At 41.4% G+C, this 18,977-nt stretch overlaps 1 long non-coding RNA gene across 2 annotated transcripts in view; it reads left to right on the top strand.

Annotated features, from left to right (window-relative positions):
• Positions 1-18,977, top strand: part of LOC309615721 — a 44,445-nt gene that overhangs the window by 1,147 nt on the left and 24,321 nt on the right. Inside the window, exon 2 of one of the 2 annotated variants that reach the window (XR_014237018.1) lies at positions 3,705-3,867. The exons of the other annotated variant lie outside the window; for it this stretch is intronic. This is a non-coding gene — a long non-coding RNA (uncharacterized lncRNA). The remainder of the gene's footprint in view (positions 1-3,704; positions 3,868-18,977) is intronic. 2 annotated transcript variants of the gene reach the window in all.

Below are 18,977 nucleotides of genomic sequence, written 5' to 3'. Positions count from 1 at the left end.
CTTAGCATAAAATGTACCACGTTAACGGTGTTTAAGTGTACAGTTCAGAGGCATGAAGTACTTTCATACTGTGCACTACCACCACCACCTCCTTCCCCATAGCTCTTTTCATCTTACAAAACTGAAACTCTGTATCCGTTCATCAACAATTTCCCATTCTTCCCTCCCTCCTTGCTTAGCCATTCATCTGTCAGGGACACTTGGCTTGCTTCCACAATTTCGTACTCCATCTTTATAATCATACATCTCCCAACAAACTGTTTTGTTCACTGCTCAAGATGACTAGCGAACTGAATCCATCAATATAGTATGGAAATGGTTGTTGAAAATAGTTTAAATAATTGATGTAGCACACATTCCAAATCAACCAAAAATGTACCTTAGCCCACTTTTCTGGGGGAGAGCAATGTAGTAGGAGACCTTCCTTACTAGGAAAACCCAAAGTTAAACAGCACTGGGAGTGGGAGCTCTGTATCTGGCCCAAGTTGCTGTCACAGAAGGTGAGCTGGAAAGTTGTCACCTACAGACAACAGCTGGTAGCGAGGCAGGAGTACCTGTGGTCCCCTCGTTCCATAGTCCTGTCCTCTGTCCTTCTGAAGGTGCCAAACCTGATTCCTGCTGGACAACCAGAGCTGAGGATTTCTGTGGCACTCATGCTAAATAAATTCATTCATGGTAACTGCTAAATAATAATAATAATCCAAATGCCACTTTATTCTCTTACGATGAGCACAATTATACTCATAGACAAACCCACACAGGAAGCCATAAATTATCACCAGAATGTTGCTTGATAAACTTGGATCAGAACAAATGAACATAAATAAAAACTTAACTGATGCAATCATATGGATTTGCACCTCCATAGTGTAGGGATATGTGCGTTAAAGAGATTGGCATATTTGTGTTCATAGGTCAGCGTGCCTCCTTCCCTAGACAGTGCAAGAGACTCATGGACACCTTTTATGTTCCAACCACCCTCCACTTCTGCTCTGGGCTAACCCCTTCTTTTAATACAGTCAATTCTCAGGCAATGGACTAAATTAGATTTAAGTTTTCTTAATTACAATTGCATTCTAAGCATGCCTCCCAGTAGCTCTAGTCAATAATTTCTTACGTTAAGTTTCCAAGGGGATAAACTCCTGCAGCCTGTGTGGGTTTTGTTTACTCAACTCTTACAGGTTTGTCTTGGGTCACGATTCCGGTGGGGGGAGGGAGAAGGTCATATTAGTGTAGCTTCCACATAAAAGTTCTGGGAGGGTTCTAATTAGTTAAAAATGACCAATTATAAGGCCTACTTTACAGATAATGAGGGTCAATATGTGGACAGTATATGTGTGTTGTGAACTCTATACCTCCTCGGATTTGTGCAAATTCACATGCACACTGAACAGTCTCTATAGACTGATAAGTAATGGCACTTCCTACTGATACACTCTTTTGCAAACTGTGCAGACCTAAACATGATAAACAAAATATGAGTTATTTTATAATATATTATACAGCTGAGCCTTGAGCAACGTGAGAGTTAAGGGTGCCAATCGGAGTACTGCTATCTTTGCCTCAAAAACAAAGAAATTGTTAAATGACTCACCCAAGGCAGAAAGCTGAAACAGGATTGGACAGAATCAGGACTCAAACCCTAGTTCTTTTGATTCTATATATTGTGATCTGTAATCAAACACAAGCTTTTCCCCACCCTTAGTTAACTTAAAGATCTGTAAAATGAAAATGCAGTTTCTATATTTGTTGAAAAAATTCCACATATAAGTGGACCCCCGCAGTTCAAATCTGTGTTGTTCAAGGGTCAAGTGTAATTAAATATGAATACTTTATATATTTGTATTGTTATGATAACTGAATTCATGGTAAATTTGAGTGCAAAAGATTTTCTCAATCTATAGAATCAAAAAGGGTAAGTACCACCTTCTTATGAATATTTATGTATGCAACCTGCAAGGCGCTGTTCTAAGTATGTTTAAAAAATGAACTCTTTTAATTTTCATAAAACTCCCAGAGATGGGGCTTCCCTGGTGGTGCAGTGGTTAAGAATCTGCCTGCCAATGCAGGGGACACGTGTTCGAGCCCTGGTCCGGGAAGATCCCACATGCTGCAGAGCAACTAAGCCCGTGCACCACAACTACTGAGCCTGCACTCTAGAACCCACGAGCCACAACTGCTGAGCTCGTCTGCCACAACTACTGAAGCCCCCGCGCCTAGAGCCTGTGCTCCTCAACAAGAGAAGCCACCGCAATGAGAAGCCTGCGCACCGCAACGAAGAGTAGTCCCCGCTCGCCACAATCAGAGAAAGCCCGAGCACAGCAACAAAGACCCAACGCCGACAAAAATAAAATAAAATAAAAAATAAATAAATAAAAAAACAAAGCAACCTCCTAGAGGTGAGTACTGTAATTATCTCCATGCTACAGATAATGAAGCTGGAGGCGGAGAAGTGGAGAGGCTCGCCCCAGGCCACACAGCTGGTCAGTGGCACAGCTGGGAGCTGAACCCAGGGTCTGGCTCCAACATCTGTGCTCTTAGCCTCTGGTTGTCCTGCCTCTCTTTTTACAGAAAGAGTTGCCTTCATGTACAGAAAATGGGTTGGGCACCTCTTGTCCAAAACACAAGCACCGTCAAACGCACAGTTCAGAGATTTGAGCAAAAAGCAGCTACAACCTTTGGTGGACGTTTGAGTGAGAACAAGAAACTAATCAGGCTGCTCCTGAGTCAACAGAGGTGGCTGCATACACCACATGTCTTTTTAAAATTATTTTTTATTTTTATCAATATATATACTTTTTTATATAATGCATGATTAAAAAGTCAAAGAGCCCTGAAAAGCTCACAAAAACAGAGTTTTCAGTCACCACCTCCCCAACTCCCACATCCTGTCACATCCCTCACCCTAGTGGCAACCACTCTCAACGTTTTTAATTGGTCCTTCTACGCTTTGCTTGCATATTTTAAAATAACATGCCTACATTCTATATCTCTATTCAACTCTTTCGGAAATTCATTGCTTTCCGATTATGATGAATGAGGATTTTATCTCTACATGCCCTGTTCCCCTTCCTCTACCCTCTCAATAGATAAAATCCAAGTTTTTGTTAAACCGATAGTCAGTGCTTAGATTACTACACTATTATTTACATGTAACTAGGAATTATTATTTGTTTGAGATGCCTAACAGATATCTCTGTAGAGGTTTTTTAAAAAACAGAATAGAACAGAACATTTCATCAAAGTGCGTATCACTACTTTGTGGACATTTTTTCGGTTGTATATTTATGTGTGTGGGTACTAGGTCAAACATAAAATATATTTTTTACTGTGGATTGAAAAAGTTTGCAAGCATTGGAGAGTAAGGATGATACCAACCCTAGGTCTTAGAAAAACAACACCTTCTACCTGAAGGTCCCCAAAGGGAAAGTTTGTATAACTTTTGTGTTCCAGGGGCAGAAAGTCAAAGCAAACATGTACAAATAAAGTGGTGTGTTGAGATGATCATCTGTGATGCATTGCATAGATGGAGGGTGTCGTTATGGGCTCCAAATTATTTGCTCTCAAGATTCATATGTCAAAGCCTTATCCCCCGGTACCTCAGAATGCCACTGTATTTGGAGGTAGGGCCTTTAAAGAGGTAATTAAGTTAAAATGAAGCTGTTAGGGTTAGCTTTAATCCAATCTGACCGGTGTCCTTATAGGAAGAGGAAATTTGGACATACTGAGAGACCAGTGATGTGCAGGCACAGAGGAAAGATTGTGTGAGGACCCAGCGGGAAGGCGGCCGTCTGCAAGCCAAGGAAAGGCTGCAGGAGAAACCAACCCTGTTGACACCTTAATCTTGCACTTCCAGCTTCCATAACTGTGAGAAAATATTCTATTGTTTAAGCAACCCAGTTTGTGGTATTTTCCACCCTCTCCTCATCCTTCTTATCATACCTGCTGCTATTTTTCCTATTTAAAAAATCTTCTCTTGACCCCTCTTCCCTCACCAGCAACTGCTTTCCTTCTTTGCTCCCCTGTGCAGCAGAGTTCAGACTGTTTTGTTACCAAGTCCATTCCTTCCTTGTGTCAATTTCAGTTAGCTTTTCACCCTTACTTCCCCACGGAAACTCAGCTTGTAAAGGTCACCGCAGACCTCCGCGCTGCCTAAGGTAACGGTCAGTGCTCCCTGTGTTTGATCTCTCAGCAGCCCTGGACACAGTCCATCACCCCTTCTCGATAACGCTTTCTTCACTTGATTTCTAAGATGCCAGACTCTCTTCATTCTTCTGTTTCCTCACTGGTCTCTCTTCTCCATCACTCCGGCTGCTTCCTCCTGGTTCCTCCTGACCTCTACACACAAGAGTGCTTTCGGGCCACTGCTAGGCCCTCATCTCTATCTGCACTCACTTCTGATCACCTCAGTCAGTCCAGTGGCTTTAAATGCTACCTGTAAACCGACCCCCAAATTTTTATTTCCTGCCCAGACCTGTCCTCTGAACTCAGACTTGTATTGCAGCTCCCACTAGATACCTCTACCTGGGTGTCTAAAAGACATAAGCAAAGCAGAGCTCCTGTTCTACACCCCTCACCATCCCACCCAAACCACCTGCAGCCTCCCTCGACTCAGCTGATGGCAATTTCTTCATTTCCGTTGTTCAGGCCAAAAACTGGGGGTTATCCTCGACTCCGCTCCTTGTTTCTCATACGCCGCAGCCAATCCATCAGGAAATCAAGGTGGTTCTGCCTCCAGAACGTGCCCAGAACTTGTCCACTTCTCACCTTTCCACTTCTAATTGCAGGTCCACATCTCCATCATCTCTCACCTGTGTTTCCTGAAATTGCCTTGTCACCGTTCTCCCTGCTTCTCCCCCGATGTTTGCAGACCATTCTCAGCATGGCGGTCAGAGTGATCCTCTTTAAAACTCAAGTTAGGTCATGTTTTTCCTCTGCTCAAAGCTCTGCAGCTGGGACTTCCCTGGCGGTCCAGTGGTTAAGACTCCACGCTTCCACTGCAGGGGGCGCGGGTTCGATCCCTGGTCCGGGAACTAAGATCCCACATACCGTGCCAAAAAAAACCCAAAAACCTCTGCAGCAGCTCGCCATCCCACTCAAGAGTGAAAACCAAACACTGTTAGCTCTGAGGCCCAACATCATCTGACTTGGCATTACTTCTCTGGCTTTTCTGTCTTCACTTCCCTTTGTTCATTCTGCTCTAGCCATTTTGGTCCACAAGCACACCAGGACACTCCTGTCTTAGGGCCCTCACACTGGCCATTCTCCCTGTCTTCATCTGTTGTCCCCCAGCTAGTCACATGGCTAACCTCTCACTTCCTGCACAAACGTCACTTTCTCCAGAACCCCCAGCCTGGCCAACCTGTTTACTACTGCAATCTCACTCCACCTTCCATCGCCTTTACCCTGCTCTACTTTGTTCCCACAGCACTTGTCATCTTCTAACACTCTATATAATTCACTTGATGTGTGTTTTGCCAGTTGTCTCTTCCACTAGAATGTAAGCTCCATGAGGACAGGGTCTCTTGGCCCTTTTGCTCACAGACATAGCCCCAGTGTTAGAATGCTGTCTGAAATGGAGTGGGCACCAATAACAATTATTGGATTTGTTGTCGTCGACGGAGATGCTGAAATCATCAGACATTGAAAACAAACTGTAGTTGTCTACAATTTTGCTTCTAACTGGTAAAGCCTTACTGTCAATGATTTCTGTCCATATTCTCCTTGAAGAGTCTCAAAAGCAACTCCAAATATTTATAACATCCTCAACCAAAAATGGAATATTCGTCAGCGCAGTGGTGGGTACTGTCCCTGGTACCTTGTAACTCAAGAAATAATGGTTCATTCCAGCTTCCTCTGTTCTGAAGCTCCTTCCCCCAGCCAGTCCCCAAAGCTTGAAGACTCACATTCCTGGTCAAACCCACAGGGATGGAGGTGGAGAGTCAGACTCAGGCATTTCTCTCCCAGTGGTCAGGCAGTGAGAAAAGGAAAACAGGCCCACGGCATTGATTAACTCCTTCCTCAAAAAGCAGAAAGGCTTGAGACTGTATCTCAAAGCACAGGCCTCAGAGTCCCTAATCCCAGGTAAAAATAACACTCAACTCAGGAGTAAGCTCTGATGTCAAGAATCACATGTATGGTTTCTGTACCATAAATCACCTCTCAAAAAGCTACTCAGGGTAAGGGGTGGGTTCCCATTAAGTTGCTGGGTTTTAGGGCAGCAACTTCAACTTATATATATATGTTTCTTTTAAAAATTTTGTATTTAATTTTTATTTTATATCAGAGTATGGTTGATTTACAATGTTGTGTTAGCAACTTCAAATTTTAAATCAATTACAAAGCCTCAAAATGTGCCATTTTAACTCCTTTTAATAAGCCGAGTTATCTCTGGTCAATCCAGCGGGGGCTGCTCTACATCAGGAGAAGTTTTACAAGCTGAACAAAGCCCCTTATCGTCTTCATCCTCCTGTCCTAGTTACACTGGGAAGCTTTCATCAGAAGAACCTTATCCTCCTCGTTCCAAAACACAACACAACAAAAAACTCCCACTGTCCAACATCGTTCAACGTTAATTAAAGTCATTAGACCTGTGGAAAGTGTGGCAATTTGTCTTTAACTCCCTACATTCTTGTGCCTTGAGAATAAAAAACAGTTTAGGTTAAACACCTCATTCTTTTAAAATATTCATGGTGAGGTTTCAATGCAAAGGTTTTCTGGAATTAACAAACCTTCTAAAAATAAAGTCTTCGGACTTCCCTGGTGATGCAGTGGTTAAGAATCCGCCTGCCAATGCAGGGGACACGGGGTCGATCCCTGGTCCGGGAAGATCCCACATGCTGCGGAGCAACTATGCCCCTGCGCCACAACTACTGAGCCTGTGCTCTAGAGCCCGTGCACCACAACTACTGAGCCCGTGTGCTGCAACTACTGAAGCCCCTGCGCCTAGAGCCCGTGCTCTGCAACAAGAGAAGCCACCGCAGTGAGAAGCCCAGCACGCAACGAATAGTAGCCCCCGCTCGCCACAACTAGAGAAAGCCCGCGAGCAACAACAAAGACCCAACACAGTCAAAAATAGTAAATAAATAAATTTATAAAAAATTTTTAAAAAATTAAGCCTTATCTCCTGCCTGAAATTCTCCAGGCATCACTGAAAACTTACCACTTCTCAGTAATGCCAAAGAAAGGTAGGAATCATCATTGGCCTCCTTTGATAGATTCATTTATTCTTTCAACAAATATTTATTAAGCTCTGTTTATGTGCCAGGGATCACACTACATGCTGGGCCTGTAGAAGGCAAACAAAACAACAGTGGTCAGGGAAGGCTTCCTGGAAGAGGTGAAATCAGAAACTCCTAAGATGGTAAAAGTTGGCTGGGCTAAGTGTTGGAGATGGGCAGGAAGATAGGCAGGGATAGAGAAAAGAAGAACTAGAGTAAGGAATCAATGTCAGAAAGAGAATGGTTAAAATATCTCATCAACTTCTTGATTCAAATGCATAGTGAATTAAACGGTGGACCTCCATAAAGATATGTCCACAACCCAATGAAGTGAGAGAGTGGCATGGACATATATACACTACCAAATGTAAAATAGATAGCTAGTAGGAAACAGCTGCATAGCACAGGGAGATCAGCTCGGTGCTTTGTGACCACCTAGAGGGGTGGGATAGGGAGGGTGGGAGGGAGACGCAAGAGGGAGGAGATATGGGGATATATGTATATGTATAGCTGATTCACTTTGGTATAAAGCAGAAACTAACACACCATTGTAAGGCAATTATACTCCAATAAAGATGTTAAAAATAAATAAATAAATAAATAAATAAATAAAAAAGATATGTCCACATCCCAGAACCTGTGAATATGACCTTACTTGGAGAAAGGGTACTTGGAAAATTCAGTAAGTTAAGGATCTCAAGATAAGATGACCCTGGCTGGGACTTCCCCGGTGGTCCAGTGGTAAAGAATCTGCCTTCCAATGCAGGGGATGCGAGTTTGATCCCTGGTCAGGGAACTAAGATCCCACATGCCGCGGGGCAACTAAGCCCACCTGCCTCAACTATGGAGCCCATGTGCCTCAACTAGAGAGCCCGCACGCCACAAACTACAGAGCCCACGCGCTCTGGAACCTGCACACCACAACTACAGAGCCTGCGTACTCTGGAGCCAGCACGCCACACTAGACAGAAAACCCATACGCCACAACTATAGAGAAGCCAGTGTGCCACAGCAAAGAGCCCGCCCACCCGCCGCAGCGAAGGATCCCGCATGCCACAACAAAGATCACGCATGCAGCAACTAAGACCCAACATAGCCAAAAATAAAATAAATTAATTAATTTTTAAAAAAAAAAAAGATGACCCTGGCTTATCCAAGTGGGCCCTAAACCTAATGATAACAGTCTTTATATGAGACACATAGAGGAGAGACACAGGGAAGAGAAGAAGGCCATGTGAGGACAGAGGCAGAGATGAAAGTTATGCAACCACAAGCCAAGGAATGCCTGTGGTCAAGGAAAGATACTTCCCTAGGGCCTTCAAGAGGGCACAGCTCTGCTTATGATTTTGGACTTCTGGCCTCCAAAACTGTGAGAGAATACATTTCTGTTGTTTTTAGCTTCCTGGTTTGTGTCAATGTATTATGGCAGCCCTAGGAAACTAATACAAGGAGGAAGAAGTCTAGTTTGAATGAATAGACATTCTAAATTAGATTCTAAGGAAGTACAAGCACATTTCTTCTTATATGTAAAACAAATTGCTAAGTGTTTCTTGGGTGCCTGAATATTAATAAACTAAATGCATTTCTATTAACAGCATCAATTTGTACATCATGAGCTAAAACCATTAGAAACATGTTGTGGTCATAAGTAGTAGCCCAAGTTATAGAGTAAGACTCAAAAGAGATCTCAGAGGTCATCTGGTCTAGCCCAACCCCAGCCTGTGATTAATCCCTTTCTGGTAGAGGGAAGCTGGCCACCTCACATGTCAACCAATTCCATTCATATTGAGCCCAAGTGTGCTTCAAGATAATTGTCACACATTGGTACCAAACTCTGTCTTCTGAGGTCATAAGCAAAACATTTAACCTGTCTTTCACAGAAAAAACTATCAAGTTTTTCTTTCTTTCTTTCTGCTCAATGTAACCTATATTCATAGAATTCACAAGGGAAAAAAAGGTTATATTTTCAAATATACATTTCAAAATCTGTCAGATTTCAAAATAAAATGTGAATAATTCCCTTTTCAAAAAGGGGTTAAATATTGTGCTGGATGTGTATATATAGGTGTTATTTTTTCCAGCTTTGTTGAAATATAATTGACATATTATTGTATAAGTTTAAAGTGTAGAACATAGTGATTTGGTATGTGTATAAATTACAAAATGATTACCATAATGTTTCATTAACATCTATCACTCAAATTTTTCTTTTAACTGTGATTTGTTAAAGTGTTTTTTCTTATTATAAAAGTAATTATAAAAAATAAATTAAAAAAACAAAATAAACATTCCATCTTAAAAAATTTAGAAAATATAAAGAAAATAAAATCATCTGTTATCCTGCCATTAAGAGACACACATTGTTAACATTTTGCTGTACTTCCTTCCCAACTTTTCATTTTCCACACCAACCATCTCTAGTTCCTTCAGCTGTGCCTCAACTGAAAGGATTTCCAGGTCTTTCATCACCCTGATCATCATCTCTTTCTCACATTCTAGTTGGTCCTTCATAATGTGTGGCAACTCATAGTGAAGATGATATGTCCAGAGCTGAGTAAAAGGAGACATTCCTTATGCTCTTGAAAATCACTGCAGTAAAGATAGAAGAGTAGAGCCTTTGTAATGATAGATTTCAGTTCAAGTTGAGGTGTAGTCTCTGTATTTCAGGTTCTCCATCTATAAAATGGGGATAATTATGCTCCTCTGAAATTTTGTTGGAAGGCATAAAAGAATGTATGTAAAGTGCTTGCTACATGATACGTGAAAATATTATTATAAGTTATAACAATAACTAACGTCTATTGAGCCACTGTTTAAGCCACTATGGGTACAGTTACTATTCCTGTTCACAAACAAGGACATGAGGCCCAGGAATGGTAGGTAATCTAGCTCAGCTCACATATCTTGGGAGGTGGCAGTCTGGATTCAGAGGCTGTGTTCTTCACCACTACACTGTGTTTTACAGCAACTAACATTACAGCTGCTCTACTTCTCCCAATGCATCATAGTGGTAGAGTAACTTTTCTGGAAGTCATGTAGTTTTGCTGATTCATTTTAAGTTTGCAATTTATTAAAATTCTTAATGGAAAGCAACCAATCCGTGTTTCAATAGGTTGGATAAGCCATAGAATAGATAAACATTAGTATTTCCATATAATGGAATACTATTCTTCAATAAAAAGGAATGAGCTATCAAACCTTGCAATGACAAGGAGGAGTCTTAAATGCATTTTGCTAAGTGAAAGAAGCCAGTCTGAGAAGGCTACGTATGATTCCATTTATATTACATTCTGAAAAAGGCGAAACTATATAGATGGTAAACAGATCAGTGGTTGCCAGAGGCTCAGGAGGTGGGAGGGTTGAAAAAGTGAAGCACAGAGGATTTTTTAGGGTGGTTAAACATTCTGTATGATACTGCAATGATGGATACACGACACTATGCATTTGTAAAAACTCATAGAACTGTGCAGCGCAAAGAGTGAACCTTAACATGTGCAAATTTAAAAAATCATTTGGGAGGTTGTGAGATCCCAGGATGGGATGAAGAATGTGACAAAATATTCTAACTATATTATATATGCATGAAACAACCTCACTGAAGGCAGTGAGTGTAAAAGGTGCTGACCTAAGTAACTTTCATCTTTAAGACTAAAGGCAAAATAAATGGTATATAAACACCATAGTCTAGTTGATAAAGTTGTTTCTCAAGGTTATACAGGTTAACAATTCTGAAGTCACTATACATGTATATTGGGATTGAACAATTCAGTAAACAGATGGCAGATGTGGGAACCAGGTTTCTCACTGTTGGAGAAGGAGGTTACAGACAAGCAAGGCTAGAAGGCTAGAATGACCATGTGGTAATAGATTAGAGTTGGGCACATCAGTATGAACTCATGTTTACTAAACAGAGATACAGATGGCTACAAATAGAAATACTTATATGTGTGTGTGTATACACTGATTAGTAGACACATATATATTTCCTTGATCTGTCAGCTGAGAGGGCCTAGAAGCAGTGACCCCTGCTGCCTGGTAGCAACAAGGCCACCTAGGGTCTAGCTCTTGGCCCTGGATTTCTAATAACCATTCTTTGTTAAAAGGAACCAGGGCTCCTTGGAGAAGTGGCTGATTCTAGCACTGGGACAGGAAATATACAAGATGAACCTGGAGCATCTTGCACTGCCAGAAAGTAAGGAGATGCTAAAAAGAAAAGAAAAAAACCTACAATGATGGGAGTATGTCAAAGTGTCATAGGCCAACTGAAAGAGTTCCCCATGGTGAAAGCTGGAACAATTTGAGTAACAAAATAAGTAACATAGTATTGGATTAGAACCTAAAATATAAAATGAATATCCATGAGTCCACACTAATGTAAATAAATGATTGGATAAATAAATAAATTGGGGAGAATAGACAAATCCCTCGTGCAGAATTCCAAGTTATTTGTGTAGGTCCTGCACCCTCAAGGAGACGGTGTGTGACTCCCCACTCCTTAGGTGTATACTGCTAGCTATAACTTGCTTCCAGAGAGTACAGTATGGAAAGGGGGTACGGGTAAACTCACAGTGGAGAAACCTGACAAACACTGCTTCAGCAGGTGATCAAGGTCAACATCAACAGTCATAAGTCAAGTTGATAGTAAGTACCCTTGATATAATGTGATAAAAATGGCTTTTTACCTCTGATCTTCCTCCAAACCCACAACCTCATGAGACAAATCCCACTTGAAGGACAGTCTACAAAACAACTGACTCCTCAAAAATATCAAGATCATCAAAACCAAGGAAAGTCTGAGAAATTATCACAATCAAGAGGAGCCTAAGGAGAGAGGACAACTAGATGTAAGGTGGTATCCTGGACGGATCCTGGAACAGAAAGAGAACATTAAGCAAAAACCAAGGAAGTCTGAATAAAGTATGGACTTTAGTCAATAATGATGTATCAAAATTGGTTCATTAATTGTGACAAATGTACTATACTAATAGAAGATAGTAATAACAGAGGAAACTAATGTGGAATATATGGGAATTCTCTCTACTACACAATTTTTTTTTATAAATCTAAAACTATTCTGAATAAAAGTTTATTTTAAAAATTCTTGATGTTTTTCAGATGAACTCCCCTTAAACCATGTGTAAGTGTTCACCAGTGTTTACAATATTGTAACCTAGGTAATTGTTGCTCAAGGCAGAACCAAGTAGGATATTATTATTTTAATTCTCTTCCTACACAGTGTTTAGTTTTTCTGGTGTTTCTATTTCTTTTTCTTCTGGTAATCTTTTGCAATAATTCTCCGTTTATTTTTCCAAAAGCTCCATCATATCCAGTAGTTTTTCAAACCCCCTGTTTTCTGGAAGCCTTGCCTCCCAGAGTCCTCTGGGGCCAGTGAAGGCTATCTTGTGAGAGGTTAATTTAATGTGGCCCTGGAGCCATCAGAAGACCATATGTCTGGACTGCTGGTGGTCTAACCTGATTCAAGGACAGAATTTAATGAAGCTGGAGGAGTGAATGAATTACACACACTCTAAATGTCCTCTCCTGCATTTCTTAGCTAGTATTTGCTGGGTAAAGTTGATATAATTCCAATCCAAAGCAAAGATGTATGATATTTCAGTTAGTCCAATAGCCTGATGCCTTCAAGAACCTTCTGGGATGCAGCAGCCATCAATTAATAAATCAATGCTGCTGGGCTATAAATAGTTAACTATACAAATCCACCTACTATACCATCATCCTGTCCACATTTCTTTGTCTGATGCACAAGGAATTCGTGATAGACTCTACCAAATTCATGAACTTTAGTTACAATAATTTTTAATTTTTCTCCATCTAACATCCCTAAACAACAAAAACAGCAACAAAAAAGAGGTTTGAGAAAAAGGAACATATTTTCATATAATACCCATTTTTCACAGAATAATATGTGTTTAAATTTGTCCTCATGAATGCCAGCCACGTTTTTTTAATTTCGTAAAACAAGTACCTACCACATAGCAAATGTTCAGTATTTTTATTGAAGTTAGTTGACTTATCTAGCATCTTAATGTGAAGGTCAGTTTTACATTCATTTTAACTTTTGTTTTCCCCTAGATCAAAATATTTGTTTTGGCTATACTGAGGGAGCTTTCCCAGAAAAACTCTCCTTTTTGGCTGTTAGTAAGTTAGTTCACTTCCTGTCTCTAACTCTGTGGGGACAACTCAGAAAAGATTAACTATAATCTCCAGGCTGCTGGTTTGTTTTTCACTTCCTTGCGTTTCAAATCCTGTTCATTTTTGTGTATCAGCCTCTCACAGGATAGGCAGATGTTTGATAAATGTTTACTGATTTAATTTAGAAAAACACCTCATGAGCTAAACACTATAGTTCAATTGGCAAAATTGGCTTCAGATTGCCTTCACCTTCTCTCTGAATGTTTATCACAATCCAGAACGTACTGCATGACCCTGTGTGCAAATGACTCACTGTAACACCTCTCCCCAAAGGCAAAGAGATAAACATTGAAGTGTCAGGAAATGAGGACTTGAACCCCCCCTCAAAACCACCAAATTCCCAGACAATTTAGCCTTCTGGATATAATGACATCATTGTCATTTCCCATTTTTCTACTGACTTTCAAATACTTCTGAACTCTTGTTATCTGATTCTGATGCTGGCCAGATTTTTATCGTTAAAGACAGACGGATGAGTCTACTGCTGAAAGCATGAGGTTGAAGGAGGTTTCTTGGCCCTCATCAGGGAGAACAGTGGCCCCTTTGTGTTTCCAGACTCTCTGGGGCTTGGCCCTTGCCTTTTCTTGGATAACTCGTTGCTCTTGGACATGCTGGGCTTCGGCCAGGTCTGGTCCTCAAACCTCCCCGCAAGTCATTCCCCTGGGGCAGCCCCGCCGGTGGTGAACACACTGACTCCCTGCCCTCCAAGGCTGGGCTTCCAGAAAGCCGCCTGCCCATTTTGTGAACCTAACACCTGATATAAAATTTCTAATTACAGACACCAAATTCTCTCTCCTAGGAGATCTGAAACTGCAAGCCACTCTTTGTTAAGACTTTTTATTTTCACTGGCAAGCCCTGGCCAAACGTTGGCCACATTTTACTCTGTCTGATTCATGCTTTTTATCTCTTCTCAACCAGACAAACACATAATAAAGCTTCATTTGCTGGATGACCAGGCAATCCATTTTCAACCCTGTATGTATACAATGCTCCTGCCGGGCCAGTGGGCTGTACAAAGTGCCCCAAAGGTATTTCTCAGGTTCTGGCAGAACAACTGCGACGTTCCTCAACAAAGCCTTTACAATTTCAAAGGGAGTTTAGATCCCTTGATTTTAGCAGTGTCAGTGGTTCTTCTCTGAGTCTTCAGACACCCAGCCCACAGTGTGTTTAACGGTGGATTTAGATGTGAAATGGTGGAATTATGGATCACAGACATCACTTGGCAGGTGACCATTCTGATAGATGCATATTAAATCTCTGCAAACTATGCCTTTGGGGTTCGTTTACATCCTAGAGTATTGGTCAATAAACTTTACATCCCCAGCATGAGTGAAGGGCCTGGCCCACATCTATGCACCAAGGACAGTGAGGTGGGAGAAGTCCAGGGATATAAAGCTCTGATTAGTCCTCTTTCTTATTCCAAGTCACACTTGATATACATGCAGTTTCTGTCTGGCATGCACCCCAGGGGCCCGGGTAGGCTCAGGGTGGCCCCAGACAATAGGGAAAAAGAAAGTGTGCTGAGGTCTGATACTCCCCTGGGCTGCCAGGAGAAAGGGTCAAGTCGGAAAGTGCAGTGCTAGGAGAGCATATAGCAGTGTAGTCAAGTAACCTGGTCAAGGAAGACTTCCTGGAGGAAGCGATGTTTAAGCTGAGAGCTGAAGATTAAGTAGAAGAAGGCCAGTTGCAGAGGAAAAGTTTTCCAGTTGGAAGGAACAGCATATAACCAGAGGTAAGAGAGAACATGGTATATTTTAAGAAACTTAAATATTTTCAGTAAGGTGGGAAGCAGAGTACAAGATTGAGAAGTGGGAAGAACTGAGGCTGGAAATGTATTTAAGGACCAGGCTATGAGGCTAAATCATGAAGGGTCATGTCAGGGTGTTAAAGTATCTGTACTTTATCATGAAGACAATGGGAATTCTCTGAAGGGTATGGAAAATGGATTGGGAATGGGGGAAGATGGTGGTAGGAAAAGTCATTGTACTAATTCAGGGGGGAGATGATAGTGATTTGACCAAAATAGTAGCCACGGAGATGGAGCAAAGTTGACTGATTACAGATACATCCGTCCACAGCTTAAAGAGATGACTTGGAGCCAACTCTCTCTACGGAAATGAAGCCAAAAAAAATATGGAGAGAATGAAATTGATGCAGAGAGAAGCTGAAGAGACCATGATGGGTTGTGTACGCCAAATTTATAAAGGAGCAAAACCCAAGAATATGTAGATGCTATGAGGAAGTTGAAAGATATGCAGAGTATAGGGAAAGAAAAGGGTAATGGGGAGAAAGAGATGATATGGCCCATGAGAGATGGAGTGGGGCGAGTGGTAGTCCCTGGGGCCGGCCCACTTCCTGGCAACTTTCTAAGTTCAGTTCCCATAAGCTTCAGCTTTATCATGTGTCTTATTCACGAATTCTCATGACCCCTGTCTCTCTTATTGCTCCACATAAGGGAGCTTCTCCCCCTCCACACGCAGACTAGCTTGACTGAGTTTTGTTTCTTGCAACTTAAAGAATCTGAATCAGTAATTATGTTATACAAACTAATTCTTCAAGAAGCTAATTAATTAAAACAATGCAAATTGATGCAGTTATAATGAGAACTATAACTTCTGAGTGTTCATAGATGCCCCTGTCGATGGATCCATTATTTTTCCATTTGGTAAGCCCAACGGCAATCAGAAAAAGTGGCCTGGAGAGCATAGTTTCAGAACAAAAAGTACTGAATGGTCATAATGTCTGATCTCTCTCCAACTCCTTCTCCAGGGGATGGGGCTGAATCACAAGAAACCACTTCTGAGGCAAGAGAACACAAACCCGGAGGCAGTTACCCAAGGAAGCATGAGGAAAAAGAACAGGGAGAGAAGCCAACTCTTGCTAAGAAGCACTCCAGAATATTCTGGAGAAGTCAGATCAAACAGCAAGGGGGAGTGAAGGGTTTATGGAAACCTAAGATGATCAGTCATATTGGACACGGGGAGGATGGGTAAGATGAGACAAGGCTCAGATTGGGGTGTTGGCTGGAAGTTGTTTGGTCAGGTACAGTGCAAGAGAACTGAGCAGCCTACCAGGTTTCAGGCTTTGTGAGGTTCAAAAAGAGATGAAAGTCTGGTCCACGTTCTTAAGCACTTACAGTCTGGTGAGAAACCCAGACATATACACAGATTACAAGATGTGGTGAGAAGCAGGTTAACACAGGTGCTATGAGTTTACAAAGTGCATTTAGATTAATCTGGGGGGTTCAAGATACCACAGCTGAGCTCAGATATAAAGCTGAGTCATAGTTATGATGGGAACTTTAGGGAGAGCAAAATTTTAGGTGTATCTGGAAAGATCTGAAGCACCCAAAGCAGGCTGTATTATTAAAATGAAAGGGAGAGAGAGGTAATACCAGAAGAGAAGGCTGGAGAGTGTAAGGAGAAGCCATTCCATGAAGGGCATTTTTATTTCTGAGAAAAAATCTTAGACTTGTTCTTTTTTATAAATAAATATTGGTAAAAGTTTTATTCACAGAGGATGGAAAATTTATGCAACAAACACCGTATCGTCCAACTTAAAAAAAAAACTAGAAATATAAGGAAATTTTGACAAAACACCATTAAACTATAGCTGTCAATATGTGGCTTTTTAAATTCGAAATATGAAATAAACAAAAAATAACAAACTAGATATTGCAGAATATAATCACTGAAATCAATTTAGTAGAAACAGGATATGGACACTGTAAATAGTTTCTTTTTGTAAATCAGAAACAGAAAATATACATTCTTTCCTATTTTGTTGGAGTATCTTCTAATATTGATCATGCATTTAGGTACAAAGAAAATATTGATAGAATATCCTAAATAGAGATGTTATAGACCGTATTCTCTGATTAGCCTCTAAGCTAGAAATCAGCAATAAGGGGAATTCCCTGGCAGTCCAGTGGTTAGTAGGACTCTGTGCTTTCACTGCTGTGGGCCTGGGTTCCATCCCTGGTCGGGGAACTAAGATCCCACAAGCTGTGCAGCATGGCCCAAAAAAAAAAAAAGAAATCAGCAATAAAAAAAAAAAGAAATCAGCAATAAAATTGGATATGGTTGTATAAGAAGTCACTGAAAGATTTTTAGTAAGACAGTGACACAACCACGTGAGGAATGGGCTGGAGCGGGAGTTGGGAGACATGGGAGGAGGGAAACCAGTTAAAGAGACATTGCAACAGCCTAAGAAAGCGGTAATGTGAGTCTGAACCAAGACAGGAGTTGTGGGGAATGAAAAGGAGTAGACAACTGAAGAAATATTTACTAGATAAAATAAGGACTGCCTGACTGATTGAATTTAGGGGGGAGACAGAGAGAGAGAGAGAGAGAGACGTGCAGGGGGATGGAAAAAAGTTAAATGATGAGGTTGGGTGATGACCTGGTAGAGGCAGTGTCGTTAACTCAGGTGAGGACTATACAGGAGAAGGGAGAGGTCTTGGGGAAATGGGGAGTTCTCTTTGGGCTGGTTGGGTTTGAGGAACACGGCCTGTACTGCAGTTTATGAAGAGAAAGAAAACTGTGTACATCGCCATTAACAGCAAGATTCTCCTTTTTTGTAGAGGAAATTCAGAACTCAGGTCATAAAAGGGGAGAGAGTGTCAGGGTTCCTCTTTTCTTTGTTGCCTGGTAGGGGATGGACTGCTTATCAGAAGTACTTAACAGGACTTCACACCACCTGCCTCTTATGCCCACAGTTTGCCTGACATGTTTAGGAGAATGCTTAAGATGGGGTGATAAATGTCCATACCAGTTGGAAGACAAGACTAAGGACTATACAACAACTACTATACAACAACTATACAACTATACAATGTCCACTAAGGCAACTGTAAATTGTATACAACTATACAATGTCCACTAAGGCAATAGTAAATCCAGAAAAGGAGGCAGGACTCTGGGTGAAACCGAGAGTGGCCTTGCTCTTCATATGTCATGGAGAGACACAGAAGTCTTTTAGGTGCTGGGACGGATCACAGACAGTGGCCCACAGATGGAATAAGCTTTGGGTGGAAGGATCAGGACCCAGAGAGGGGCACTGGGGAGGAGAGGGGAGGGGCCTGCAGCCTGGACAGGGGTCAGGACTCAGCAGGGCAGACAAAGGGCGATGTGGCAGATGGGGTCAGTAAGCTAGTTACTTCACGGGCTCTTACGTAAATTAAAGTCATTAAAATTAATTTTGCCCTGTGAATTTTCCTGAGTTTCTCTACACTTGTTTGGATAATTGACATCCAAGACCAAGGAGATTCAGCAGAGACCTTTATCCAACATAGACACAAAGATAAAGCCTTGCTTTATGTGTTCACAGTTGAGGATTAAAGGACTTTTGATTACTTGAGGGGGCTTAGTAAGTGTTGATTACAATGACTTAGAAAATCCTTAGGGCATCAAATGGTGATGCAGCATAAGACTTCTAGAACACATTCGGCTCTGAAGCACGTGGTACAGAGGGCCTGGAGAACAAAGACACAGGCCTGCTTTGGCCACTGAGTGATCTCAAGCAAAGGGCGTCACCTTTTTTAT

The sequence above is a fragment of the Balaenoptera borealis genome, assembly GCF_965194805.1.
Source record: "Balaenoptera borealis genome assembly, chromosome: 18".
NCBI lineage: Eukaryota > Metazoa > Chordata > Mammalia > Artiodactyla > Balaenopteridae > Balaenoptera > Balaenoptera borealis.
Note: the sequence above shows the minus strand (reverse complement) of the source record. Positions and strands in the feature narration are given on the sequence as shown.